The 13,060-nt window shown below is 41.1% G+C and overlaps 1 protein-coding gene across 7 annotated transcripts in view; it reads left to right on the top strand.

The window, feature by feature from the left end:
• LOC306874568 (phosphatidylinositol-binding clathrin assembly protein-like) overlaps positions 1-13,060 on the top strand; it is an 80,037-nt gene that overhangs the window by 36,293 nt on the left and 30,684 nt on the right. Inside the window, exons 1-2 of one of the 7 annotated variants that reach the window (XM_079424717.1) lie at positions 96-297; positions 3,342-3,399. The exons of 4 other annotated variants lie outside the window; for them this stretch is intronic. The gene's annotated coding sequence lies outside the window, so the exon portion shown is untranslated. Of the gene's footprint in view, positions 1-95; positions 298-676; positions 747-3,341; positions 3,400-13,060 lie in introns of those variants that run through there. 2 more of the 7 variants (XM_079424716.1, XM_079424715.1) reach the window with 2 other exon arrangements.

Below are 13,060 nucleotides of genomic sequence, written 5' to 3'. Positions count from 1 at the left end.
ATGTCACTCACTGATGGCCTATATGCAGAACGCACAATTTGCTGTAGTGACGTCACTAGAAAGCATATGTTGTGTAGGCTAAAGATAGAGAGAAGGGGGATTGAAGAAACATCTGAGTTAGGATAGGGAAGTTTAAGAGACGGAGAAAGGCAAGAAAGAGAATGGGTTGGAATTTTAATCAGCTGGTTCATGTGGGGTCACACAGTGGACAAATTGCTTAACCTTGTATGGGGACACCACTAGCCCTGCTGTCCATCGAGAACGGTTCATTTCGGATACAGAGGGAAGACTGAGTGGGTGAGCGAGCTAATACTTGAGAGAGAGAGAGAGAGAGTGTGTGTGAGGGAAGTTCATGTTATCTAGTTAACGCTGGAGGCTCAGATAAAGTTTTGTTTAATAAAGATAAATAACCCCTTGCTGATTGTATTTCAAGAGACCTGCCTCATTCTGCTGAGAAATTTAAGAACTGAATGTCATAACTGAATGAAGAATGTCTTTTTGGTTTCGCCATTAACTTCTGTCAATACTATTTGAGACAAAACAAACACTTGTTCATATTCAGAAATACACAAAAACTGACCAGAAGATTGAATGAAACTAAAATTGAATGTGATATAAATTGAATATGATTGTAGAATATTTGTCTCTTTAAAAGTTGCATCTATCTTTTTAATAGTCGCAGGGATCAGATCGCATATACTCTGAATAGGACAGTCCAGAATCTCACACAAGTTCTTAATTTTTAAGTGAGTATCCACCACTGTGATCTCTTAAACATATTTTGGTAACACTTTAGTATAGGGACTAATTCTCACTATTAACTAGTTGCTTATTAGCATTCTTATTATCATCATATTGGCTGAAACTTATAAAGCACATATTCTGCATGACCATATTCTTCATCCCTAATCCTACCCAATACCTAAACTTAACTATTAATAAGTAGCAAATTAGGAGTTTGAGGCAGAAGTCGTAGTTAATAGCATGAAATTGTGTCCCATATTTTATTAAATGGTGCTGGATTTACTTCTCTTAGAAATTGAAACTCCTAAAAAAAAGCACCAACCAACAATAAATAATTTTGCTTCGGAAAAGTGTGTGATTGTTTGATCTACTCACTGTTGTCTCATGCAGTGGTGTCTACAGAAAATCAGCATTAACTGTATTACTTTACTACATATTTCTGGCCTTATTATGCAGTGCATGTTAGTCCAAAGATGAAAAAAAAACTGGACTTTGTAATCTTTCAACGAAATTTAATTAACTTTCACATCTGAAATGTCTGTCTTGTACAGCTGATGTCACATAGGGCACATGGGCTCCTGGATGTTAATCAATAGCCAAATAGCTGTAGGCATTGTTTCAGGCTATTTCTGTAATTAATGCAGCCTTTCTGAAATCTCGCCGATAGTTAACACGGAAGATTAATGTCAACTTAAGACCACCAAAGAGTTTCAGCATTTAAAGTAGTGTTTTTAATAAATCCATGTAAATGTCAGTCTTGAAAATATATTTTGCTCTGTGAAGGTCTCTGCACACTGAGTCCGAAATTTTTGCATGCGTTTTTTTCGCATTCGCAATCTTAAAAATTCGTCACGCACAGAGACCTTGCACACTGAGTCCGATGCGTTTTAATTAATCCGTTGCGAAAAAATTCGCAAAACTATACAAAATGTCTTCAAGCAGTGAGGATGATTTTGTTGTCCTCTCTCGTTTTAAAAAAAGAAGGAAATATTGGGTCCATCCAATCCTTAGATTGCGCAGAGAGGAAGGAGAGTTCCACCTCCTTATTAAAGAGCTGCGGGATTATCCCGAGAGATTCAAAGTTTATTTCAGGATGTCAGTGCCTGAGTTTGATACTTTGCTAGCGATACTGAATCCACATATTAAAAAGAAGACCACCAATTTCCGTGAACCAATTTATCCTGAACAGAGACTGTCTGAGGTATGGATACACCAACAGACACACACACACACCGAACTGCGGCATCGGAAAGGTGCGTGCCAGGCATAAAAAAATAGGCTACAGCACTTCTTTATATTCTGTATCTTTGTATTCCGCAATTTGTTTGTCATAAAGTGCTCTGTGCTGCAAGACGAAGTCAGGGTTTCCGCGGAGTCATAAAAAGTCATAAAACGTCTTCAATTTAATAAGAATTTTAATAATCATGACGTCATGATTATGCTAATTAGCGCAAGACGTCATCTGGCGACATCTAGCGACTTTTCAAACTGGCTTCAGCTACTTTCCATCGAAAGAAGTTGGCAACACTGGCTTGAAACCATAAAATAATTGTTACTTTACAATGTTACAATTTACAATTCTTAAGTGTTGTTCCTGTGTTATTGAGTTATTGTCTGAAGTTATTTTTCGTAATTCGTGTAGGTCATAAATTTAAATCATAATGGTCATAAAAAGGTCTTAAAGTCTTAAATTTGACTGACTGAACCCTGCAGAAACCCTGGAAGTGTATTAATTTGTCTGACACTATTTTGGATTTTGGCTTTCGCTTGTACGGTGGCTCTGAATTGCCAAAACACCTTCTCAAAGCATCTCAAAATGCTTTATACGGATGCGAAAAACGCAAAAAATCGAACCCGATCCGAATTTTTTTTTGACGGACGAAAATTTCGGAGGCAGTGTGCAAACGTGATTGACAAAACGTGAGGTCGTATTTATTTTTCAACGTGCGAAAATTTCAGACGAAAAATTCGGACTCTGTGTGCCATGGCCTTAAGTGTCAACACAGGTGCTCAGCATGTACTGAGGGATTCTGACGTGTTTCTGAAGAACAGCCTCTGATTCATACAGTGCACTTGCAGAAATAAGATGCAATTCAGCCATGCTGTGTGATGGTTTGAATTAATTTATTGCTGTTTATAAGACCAGAGTGTGCAATGTATAATCCATGGAGTTGTGTCAGTTGCAAGAGACAACTTTTTCTTCATAATTTCAAAGAACATGTTCCGGTAATTGAGCATAAGAGCATAATTGCTTCTGTTTTTCAGACAATCTATAAATGATACGAAAAAGGACTAGATTTTATAATACAAATTCATACGTACATTGAGCATCCTGTAAAATTTGGAATTGCATCTCAAACTGCACAGGAAAAACGAATGCAGTTTCATGTTGAGTGTGAAGGCTTTTCTGACATAGCTGTGAAATGGGCTGCTTAGCATTCTGGCCATGTGCTGACTCTGAGTTCAGGTCTCTCCTGTGTGGGATCTGTTTGCATAATGGGTGCTGTTTGTGAGTGATGTGCGCTAGGTAAGGTAATTATTACCTTTATGAAACATTCTCTCACTCTCCTGATGACTTTTCCTTCTTTACCCTGCAGGCAGGAATGGCAAATCTGGGCAGATAACAAATAGCTGCTGCTCGGTAATCAGTAATTCGTAAGTAGGGAGTACAGAGAAACTACATGTGGGAATAGGTGACTCACCTTGTTGGATTGGACCATTTACTTTTTTTCTTTTTTTGTGGTAGTATACAAAGTGGCAGTGACACAGGGCTCCAACTCAGTTATCCATAATGCTTTTTTTCACTGCTTGTCCACACTGGTGTGCGGCAGGGTCATTTTATTGTTTTACATTTATTTTCTTTTTTTTTTGATAGTGAAATTTTGTGAGTGTTTAACATAGCAGTATGGTGTGGTGCGTGAAGTTTTTTTTTTTTTTTTTTTTTTTTTTTTTTTTTTTTTTTTTATTTGGTCACGCATTTCTGTTTTGCATTCTGGTACAGTAATTTTAGCTCTGAATCAGATGTGATTCCAGCTCTCTGCTTTACAAACAGGATGGGTTATAGAAGAATGCGCCACCTTTCGTATCCTGTCATCTTTTTGTGCTCTCCGTTTTTCTTTAAGCCTTTATTTTTTTCTAGCCGGTCATTGCTCAGGCAGTATCCATAGAAACCTCAGAACATGTATGGATTGAGAGAGCGAAGACCAGCAGCCGGCACATTATCAGGGCATCATCATGCAGCCTATTTACACATGTTCCCTGCAGGGTTAGCACACCAACACTCACACATACAGATTTCACATAGCAAAGCTCCCTGCCAAAGAGCCTCCTGCCTTAATAATAAATGATGCTTCACTCTCACACTACTTGAGGTTTGTTCTCACATTAATTATTTGCCAAGCTGAAAATGCCGGACCCTTCCTGGCCTATCAATCTGTATTTGTCGTCCTTACTTCTGACATCCATTTTGAATAACCGCTATGTGTATAAAAAAAAAAAGGCATGGAGATTGAGGCTTTAATGCAGAGGAGCAGGCAGGCGAATGTGGATTTGCAGACTCCACTGAATTAGTATATATTGATCTACACTCTGGAATGGAGCAATATTCTCTGCAGTTTGGTACACACTGGCTCGGCCATGCATTTTCCACAAGGTTTCTCTCTGAGGTTAAGCCATAGTGCCAGAGAGAACTGCTCATGCTCCGCACAGCTGCCATCCTGGGGATTTTCGTCATGGTCTGAATATGGTACGCCTCATTCTGCTTCTCGTCTGATCCCTAAGGATTTTTGGCACCGGTGCAAAGCAGAAGTGTCTCAGTAGTTTTCTGTGAGAATGATTGGGAACACATTGTAAGAGCAGAATCAATTTTTTTTGATGCCAAGAAATTCTGAAAGGAATCCCCTTCCTAAATATTAAGACATCCACACTGTATATTTTTGTTTATAAAGATTAATTTATACTGTGTAAGGAAAAAGTGTGATTTTGTGACCTTTTTGTTAGCAAAATAAAATTTTTGGCTTTTATATTGCCATTGTGCAAATAATATTTTAATTTATTATCTGTACTGTACTGATGAATAACCTGTAGATAAATCTTTCCAAATAACTTGAAATTCCTTTCTGTAGAACTGAACTAAGGACCCAAATACGCTTTACTATTGAAATATTTTTACAATAAAACATATTAATCCAAAATATTTTTAAACTGTAGGTAGATTTGTTCTTTTTCTGCTGATAAAATTTATGACTGATGGCAATAATTGACTGATTGTTTTTTCTTTTTAAAGCTTGCCATTGTCCTTTTTCCTATATTGTTAAAATGCAGTTGAATTTTTATAATTTGGCTGCAAAAATTCTAAAAGGAAATGAGGAACCTCACGCAAAGCCTCAATCACATGACCAGGGCCACCCCAGGCACCACGAGCTCCTTTAAGATCAGAGATTATTGATCTTTCAAAGGGTGGGTGGCCTCTTTCCCTCTATATATACACACCAGACTGTCAGCCTACTGTTCAGTGGCTCACCACTCTTGATCCGCCAACTTAAGCAGAGCTCTAGGAATGCAGCATTTTTTAAGCCTCCCATTCCTTCAGATGCATTTTAGGAACCTTCTGTGATTTCAGTGACTCTTGACCTTTTTGCCACAGGCTGAAAATGGCCCCTGCTAGGACTATTTTATCCCTCTGTGCCAAGTAGATTTTGCCTGACCGCAGGGCCTGTCACCAGGTCCTCATGCTGGTTCTCCCCTGGGGTGAAACAAGCCTAAGGCTCCATCCCAGTACATAAAAACTGTTTCCTGCTGACTCTTTTTCTTTGCTGTACAGATTTACCAATTAAGATCAAGGTTACACGTTCTGAATTCTGGTTTAGACTCCGTGTGGGACTGATAACTTTGTAGGGTCTTGTAAATGACATTGACAAATTCAGTTTCTAGGAAAACAATTTGTTCTATTCGGATTTACTCCACTAATCGTTTGTTGTCGTACCAGCCTAAAGTGTGTTGCAGATAGGCACTTGTAATTATAGGGATACTCCACCCCAAAATATTTACTCGCTCTCACTCTCTCCCAGATGTGCCGTCCCAGTTACTTTCTTCTGTGGAACACAGAGATTTTTACAAAAGTAATGAAATAAAAAGGTAATTAAAAAGTCCTTGAAAATTGACTCTTCAAAAAATATGACAGTAATCCATACAAGCCCAGGTGATGAATAAATGTCCGTTGAAGCAATGTCTAATATTCATGTGAGAAAAATACTTATATTTAATTTTTTTTTTACTATATTAACCATTGCTTCTGAACAAGTCTCATACATGAGTTTGCATGACATCAACGTCAGTACATTGTGATGCATCAATTTTTTAGGGACCCACCTCACAGAGTTGGAGAATTGGAGTATCCTTGTTTGTGTTCATCTGAAGAAAGTAAGTCATATACATCTGGGACAGCATAAGATTGAGTAAATAATGAGAGAATTTAAATTTTTGGGTGTTCAAGGTGCACATAATCAATCAGTAAAGTTTAAAGTAAGCATGAAATTAAAATCATCCATCCTCATTTTCTAAATGCGTGTCATTGATATTATTGTGAGTGATTCATGTGCTTTTTTTTTTTTAAATCTAATTTAATGAATTTCTACCTATAAATACATCTTTGGTGATGTATGCTAGACTTCTCTGATTATTTAGTCAGTTTAAATCCTGTCCTTTTCTTTCAATCAAGTACAAGCCAACATTGAGATCTGCCTCAATCCAATCTTTTTTTATCAATCAATCTGTTTTTTTATTTATTTTTTTGAAAATGTTTCACTTGAGTGTGCATGACAATACGGCAGTAAATATCTGTCTCTGCTTCAGTTACATCACGATTTATTTTAAACCATGTGGTTGATTGACAGGTGAGTGAGCAGACCTTTTTTGTGTGGGATAAAGTGACTAAATGAGATGTAGTCACTTGTTTCATTTTCTGATATCAGAATATGATTTTTGTGATCAGATCCCAAAACATTTTGATTGGTGTTGAGGTCTGTGCAAAGGTAAAGTGAACATTTGAGAGGTTGTTTTACTTTCTTGATTGTATTTAATCAAGAAAGTGATTTAATCAAGAAAGTGGTTCTTGATTGTGATCAAGATGGCGCCGCGTATGGCTGCTGTGGTGTGGAACGCTCCCGTACTTTTGTTTGTTTGTTCTGTGTTTAGTCATTCTCTTTCTGTCAGTTTTACCAGAGACGAACTACTGGACATAAGGCAACACACACCGGACAATTTTTTTCCGGTTTTTGATTATTCAGACGCTTTGTAGGATGTTTTGGTCGGAGGGGCAGCAGTCCTAGCCAAACGCGCGCTCAGACGGAAAAGAGGGAAGCGCGCCGGCGCGCTGGTTAAACTCCGCGAACGCGGCTTCCGAACTGCGCTCCCAAGCATTCATCTAGCGAATCTCCGATCCCTTCCTAACAAAATGGATGAACTACTTCTCCTCACCCACACAAATAAGGACTTTTCAAACTCTGCTGCATTGTGCTTCACTGAAACCTGGCTGAGTGAAAACATCCCGGATAACATGCTTCATTTGCCGGGATATCAGCTGTTCAGATCAGACCGCATCACGGAGCTAACGGGGAAAACGAGAGGTGGTGGACTATGTTTCTACATAAATGAAGGTTGGTGTTCAGATGTAACAACTCTGAAGAAGATGTGTTCTCCTAATTTGGAGGCCTTCTTCATAAACTGTAAGCCATTCTATTCACCCCGAGAGTTTTCCTCCTTCATTCTCGTGAATGTGTACGTGCCTCCGGACGAGTGCGTGAGCGCCGCGATGCAACAGCTGGCCGAACAAATATCTGAAACAGAGCAAAGGTACCCAGACTATTTTTTTAATCATTCTTGGAGATTTTAATATAGCAAATCTCCCCCTCGAACTGCCAAAATACAGACAGCACGTTACATGTCCCACCAGAGACAGTAATATATTGGATCATTGTTACACAATAATTAAAGATGCATATCACTCTGTCCCACGGGCAGCTCTGGGGCTCTCTGATCACTGTTTGGTTCATCTCATACCGACCTATAGGCAAAAACTCAAATCTTCTAAGCCTGTATTAACCTGTTAACCTTCACTGCCATTTGTGGCCTCGCAGGTGAAAATAACCTACCTAAATTAAAATGGTAACAGTTTGTGACAAAGTGTGCTTACACAAACAAATTAGGTATCTTTGGAAAGAAGAGACTCTGGGCTTTACTATCTATCATCCAGAGTTGATAATTCTCAAAAAGATAAAAAGTTATAGGCACTGACGTGCCTTGAAAAATATTTTTCCACACTGAATGTTTTTTTTATTTCATCTACAAATACATGAAATAAGTCCTGGAGCAATCCAGAAAAGTAATGGATCGAAAGCCACTGGTCTCATGAGTTCATATTTCAAATTTGAAGAAGATACCATGAAAAATGAGATTCCTGCAATATTTTCTGAAACTATTTATAGTCCCCCCCTCCCCCCTGTTTGAGGAAAAATAACCACCAAATGGATTGCAGAATTATACAAGCTATTTTAGTCATTATACATGTTCCTGCATAGTTTTTCAATTATAAAATAATAGACAGATTTATTTGAGCACTAAAAAATACAAAAATAATTATTTGAGTAATAAAAAGGAAAAAAAATAGAAAAAAAATGCTTTGTATATAGTATGTATACTGAAGTATTCTTTGTTATTCATTATTACAATGATAAATATCACTGCCAGACGTGAAGTGATATTGCCAGACATGGTCATAGAGTCAGTAAACACACGCTGATGTGCTTCCATTCAGATTATAATCAAACAGATGGGCCATATAATCAATAATAGCTGATCAATGAATCACAATGATAGCCGTCATAGAGTCGCTAATAAACACGCTGATGTGCGTCCATACATATTATAATCATGCAGACACGGCCACATTCCCCACACAATACACACACACACATATAAAAAATGTAGAAGAAAAAAAAAAACAGTTTTTTATGGATAAAGCAGATCGCTAAGTTACGCCCCGCTCAGATGACAGAAGCGTCATAGCCCGCGTCAGAGCTCGCAGGAGGGAGCGCCAAATTCAAATAATCTATATTCCGCTTTTCTGAGACTTTTTTTTCCGTAGACGGTCTCATTATTTTTGTAAAACCGTATGCTGTAACATCGTTTTGTTTTTTTACCACCAAGACGCTGTTTTTGAGCGTAATTTATTCCATAACGGACGCGAACAATAACTCTCTGAAGAAATGAAACGTAAACAAAGGAATATTCATCCTTATTACAACGTTATTGTTTCGCTGGACTAAAAGTGCTCGCTGGTATGTTGTTCTGTGGACCCTTACCTCTCTAACTAAACTGGGATTTCAGCAGTGGACGCGTTTGTGGCTCGTTATTACAATGATAAAGGTACGTACTGCTTTTTTATTCTGCGTGTTTGGATGTGTACTGCTTACACAAATGTAGCAAATTTGTGCCACTCATTCCTTATAAGCTTTCCATCGAAAAACAGCGATCTGTCGTCGATGCTTGAGGCTTAGACCCTCAGAATGATATATAGTTTGACAAGATTAACTTTGTCCCGTTTCATTTATTCTATTAGAAAACAATGACACATGCAAACAAAGATCGTTCAGTGCGAGGTCGCTCTGGTGAACGTTAACAGGTTAAGAACTGTTAAGAGATGGACTAATGAAGCAGAGGAAGATTTAAAAGCTTGTTTTGACCTCACTGATTGGAGTGTTTTTGAAGCCGCTGCCACCGATCTGGATGAGCTCACAGAGACTAACATCATATATCAGTTTCTGTGAGGATATATGCATCCCCACCAGGACATTCTTATCATTCAATAATGATAAAATCTTTTTTAACAAAGGAGATCAGAGTGGCTAAAAAGAACTACTCTGAGAAGTTGAAAAAAGAACTTTCAGCCAACGATCCGGCGTCGGTATGGACTGGTCTGAGGAACATCACCATGTACAAGACACCACCCCCACAGTCTGTGGAGAATCAACAACTGGCTGACGATCTCAATGTGTTTTACTGCAGATTTGAAAAGGCCAGACTGACACCCAGCCCCCACTCTGATCTGCACTTCACACATTCACCTTCCCCCCTGCAACCCCCCTTACTCCCTCCCCCACCATTCTACCTGCGTTTAAAGTCTGTGTAGAGGATGTGAACCGGGTCTTCAGAAAACAGAAATCTAGGAAAGCTTCAGGACCAGACGGTATTTCACCTGCCTGTCTAAAAGTCTGTGCTGACCAATTGGCCCCCATCTTTACACAAATCTTCAACAGATCTCTGGAGCTGTGTGAAGTTCCCTGCTGCTTCAAACGCTCCACCATCATTCCCGTCCCCAAAAAGCCCAAAATCACTGGACTTAATGACTACAGACCTGTCGCACTCACGTCTGTGGTCACGAAGTCACTTGAGAGACTGGTCCTGGCCTACCTGAAGGACATCACTAGACCCTTGCTGGATCCTCTTCAGTTTGCCTATAGAGCAAACAGGTCTGTGGATGACGCTGTCAATATGGGACTGCATTACATCCTGCAACACCTCGACAAACCTGGGAATTATGCAAGGATCTTATTTGTGGACTTCAGCTCGGCCTTCAATACCATCATACCTGACCTTCTGACCAAGGCAGCGTCGCAAGCGGTGTGAGAGAGGACGGAAGCGCGGTAAGCGCGGAGGTATACGAGCTAGGCTAAGAGCTAACCCCTCAAGACGGGCTCTTCCAACACTCATGCTCTCAAACGTTTGCTCTCTGGAAAACAAACTGGACTTAATTCAACTCTGTCGATCTACACAGCATGAGGCAAGGGACTGTTGCGTGTTTGTTTTCACCGAAACATGGCTAAACGACAACATCCCGGACTCCGCCATTCAATTGCACGGGCTAACCAACTTCCGAGCGGACAGAGATTCATCACTGTCTGGTAAGACACGCGGAGGTGGCTTGTGTGTGAATATCAACAAAGACTGGTGTAACAATGCTGCGGTATTATCAAAACGCTGTTCATCGCTGGTGGAGTTTATGGTTGTGAAGTGTCGACCGTTCTATCTGCCGCGGGAGTTCACGGCCATTGTTATCGTTGCGGTTTACATCCCCCCCGTGTGCAAACGCTAAGGACGCGCTTCGTGAACTGTATAGCGCCATCAGTGAACAACAAACAAAAAACCCCGACGGCTTTTTCATCATAGCCTGTGACTTCAACCACGCAAACTTAAAGACAGTTTTGCCAAAGTTCTACCAACATGTGAACTTTGCAACAAGGGGAAACAACACACTGGACTTTGTTTACACAACAGTTAAGAATGCTTACAAGGCTGAACCCCGCCCCCACCTCGGGTACTCAGACCACATCGCTAATCCCAGCATATAGACCACTTCTCAAACTCACCAAACCGGTTGAAAAGCAGATCACAGTATGGCCAGACAATGCCACCTCAGCACTGAAGGACTGCTTCCAGGACACAGACTGGAACATGTTTAAAGAGGCAGCCACCTACAACAACCACACAGACCTGAATGAGTACACTGAAACTGTGACTGCTTACATCAAAAAGTGCACTGACCATCACCACACGTGCAAACCAGAAGCCATGGATGACAGCAGAGGTTCGTGGGCTGCTAAAGACCAGAGATGAAGCATTCAGATCAGGAGATAAAGCAGCCCTCAAAACAGCAAGAGCCAATCTGTCCTGTGGCATCAAAAAAGCAAAACGGTCATATGCCCAAAAAATCAACAACCACTTCACAGACAGCAGAGACACATGGAGCCTGTGGCAAGCCATTCAGACCATCACTGACTACAAGCCCCCGCCACAGGCCTGTGATGAGGACACATCCCTCCCCGATGCACTCAACCACTTTTATTCATGGTTTGAAATGCAGAATGACACACCTGCACAAAAACTGCCTACACCTCCCAACGACCGGGCGCTCTGTCTGTCTCCAGCCGACGTAAGGAAGATCCTATCTAGGATTAACCCACGCAAGGCTGCGGGTCCTGACAACATACCTGGCCGTGTTCTGAGAGACTGTGCTGCACAGCTGACAGATGTCCTAACAGACATCTTCAACACCTCGCTGAGCCAGGCAGTCGTCCCCACATGTCTCAAATCCACAACAATCATACCGGTACCAAAAAAATCACCTGTGTCCTGTCTCAATGACTACCGTCCCATAGCACTGACTCCAATCATGATGAAGTGCTTTGAGAGGCTAGTCATGCATAACATCAAAACCAGCCTCCCCAACACACTCGACCCGCTCCAGTTTGCATACCGTCCAAACCGCTCTACGGACGATGCAATTTGCTCCACCCTCCACCTGGCTCTTACCCACCTAGAAAATAAAGACTCCTATGTTAGAATGCTGTTCATTGACTTCAGCTCGGCATTCAACACAATAATCCCACAACAGCTCATAAATAAGCTAAACCTGCTGGGCCTTAACAATTCCCTTTGTAACTGGATCCTGGACTTTCTAACTGGAAGACCTCAGTCAGTCCGTGTCGGCAACAACACCTCGAGCACTACAACACTGAGCACAGGTGCCCCACAAGGCTGTGTGCTTAGCCCGCTGCTCTTCACACTGCTGACCCACGACTGCACTGCCAAGTTCAGCTCCAACCACATCATCAAATTTGCTGATGACACAACAGTGGTAGGTCTCATCAGCAACAATGATGAAACGCACTACAGAGAGGAAGTGGCACAGCTGGCTGAATGGTGTGGCACAAACAATCTGTCCCTCAATGTGGAGAAGACAAAGGAGGTTGTGATGGACTTCAGAAGAAACTCCGTTGACCACCCCCCCACTGACCATCGACGGCTCCACTGTGGAGAGAGTCAGCAGCACTAAATTCCTGGGGGTGCACATCACAGAGGATCTCACCTGGACCACCAACACCATGTCACAATCCAAAAAGGCACAACAGCGCCTACACTTTCACTTACATGCTCCAGCAAAACCAACAGCATCGTGAAGGACTCCACCCATCCCTCCCACAGTCTCTTCCAGCTCCTACCATCAGGAAGACGGTACCGGAGCATCAGAGCCCGCTCCGCCAGACTGCTCAACAGCTTTTTCCCCCAGGCTGTGAGAGCCCTGAACTCAAACCACCCCGCCCCCCTCTGAAACCCCATGCAAACCCCTACCTCCTGAAACATGGACCACCCCCCACCCCAAACCTTACCACACCAAAGAAAAACTGTATGGAACTTTAATTTTTTTAATTTATTTTATTTTTATTTTTTGTGCAATTCAAAGTGTGCTACACACAGTTGA

Source organism: Barbus barbus (assembly GCF_936440315.1).
Source record: "Barbus barbus genome assembly, chromosome: 1".
Lineage (NCBI taxonomy): Eukaryota > Metazoa > Chordata > Actinopteri > Cypriniformes > Cyprinidae > Barbus > Barbus barbus.
This window is presented reverse-complemented; position numbering and strand designations above follow the sequence as displayed.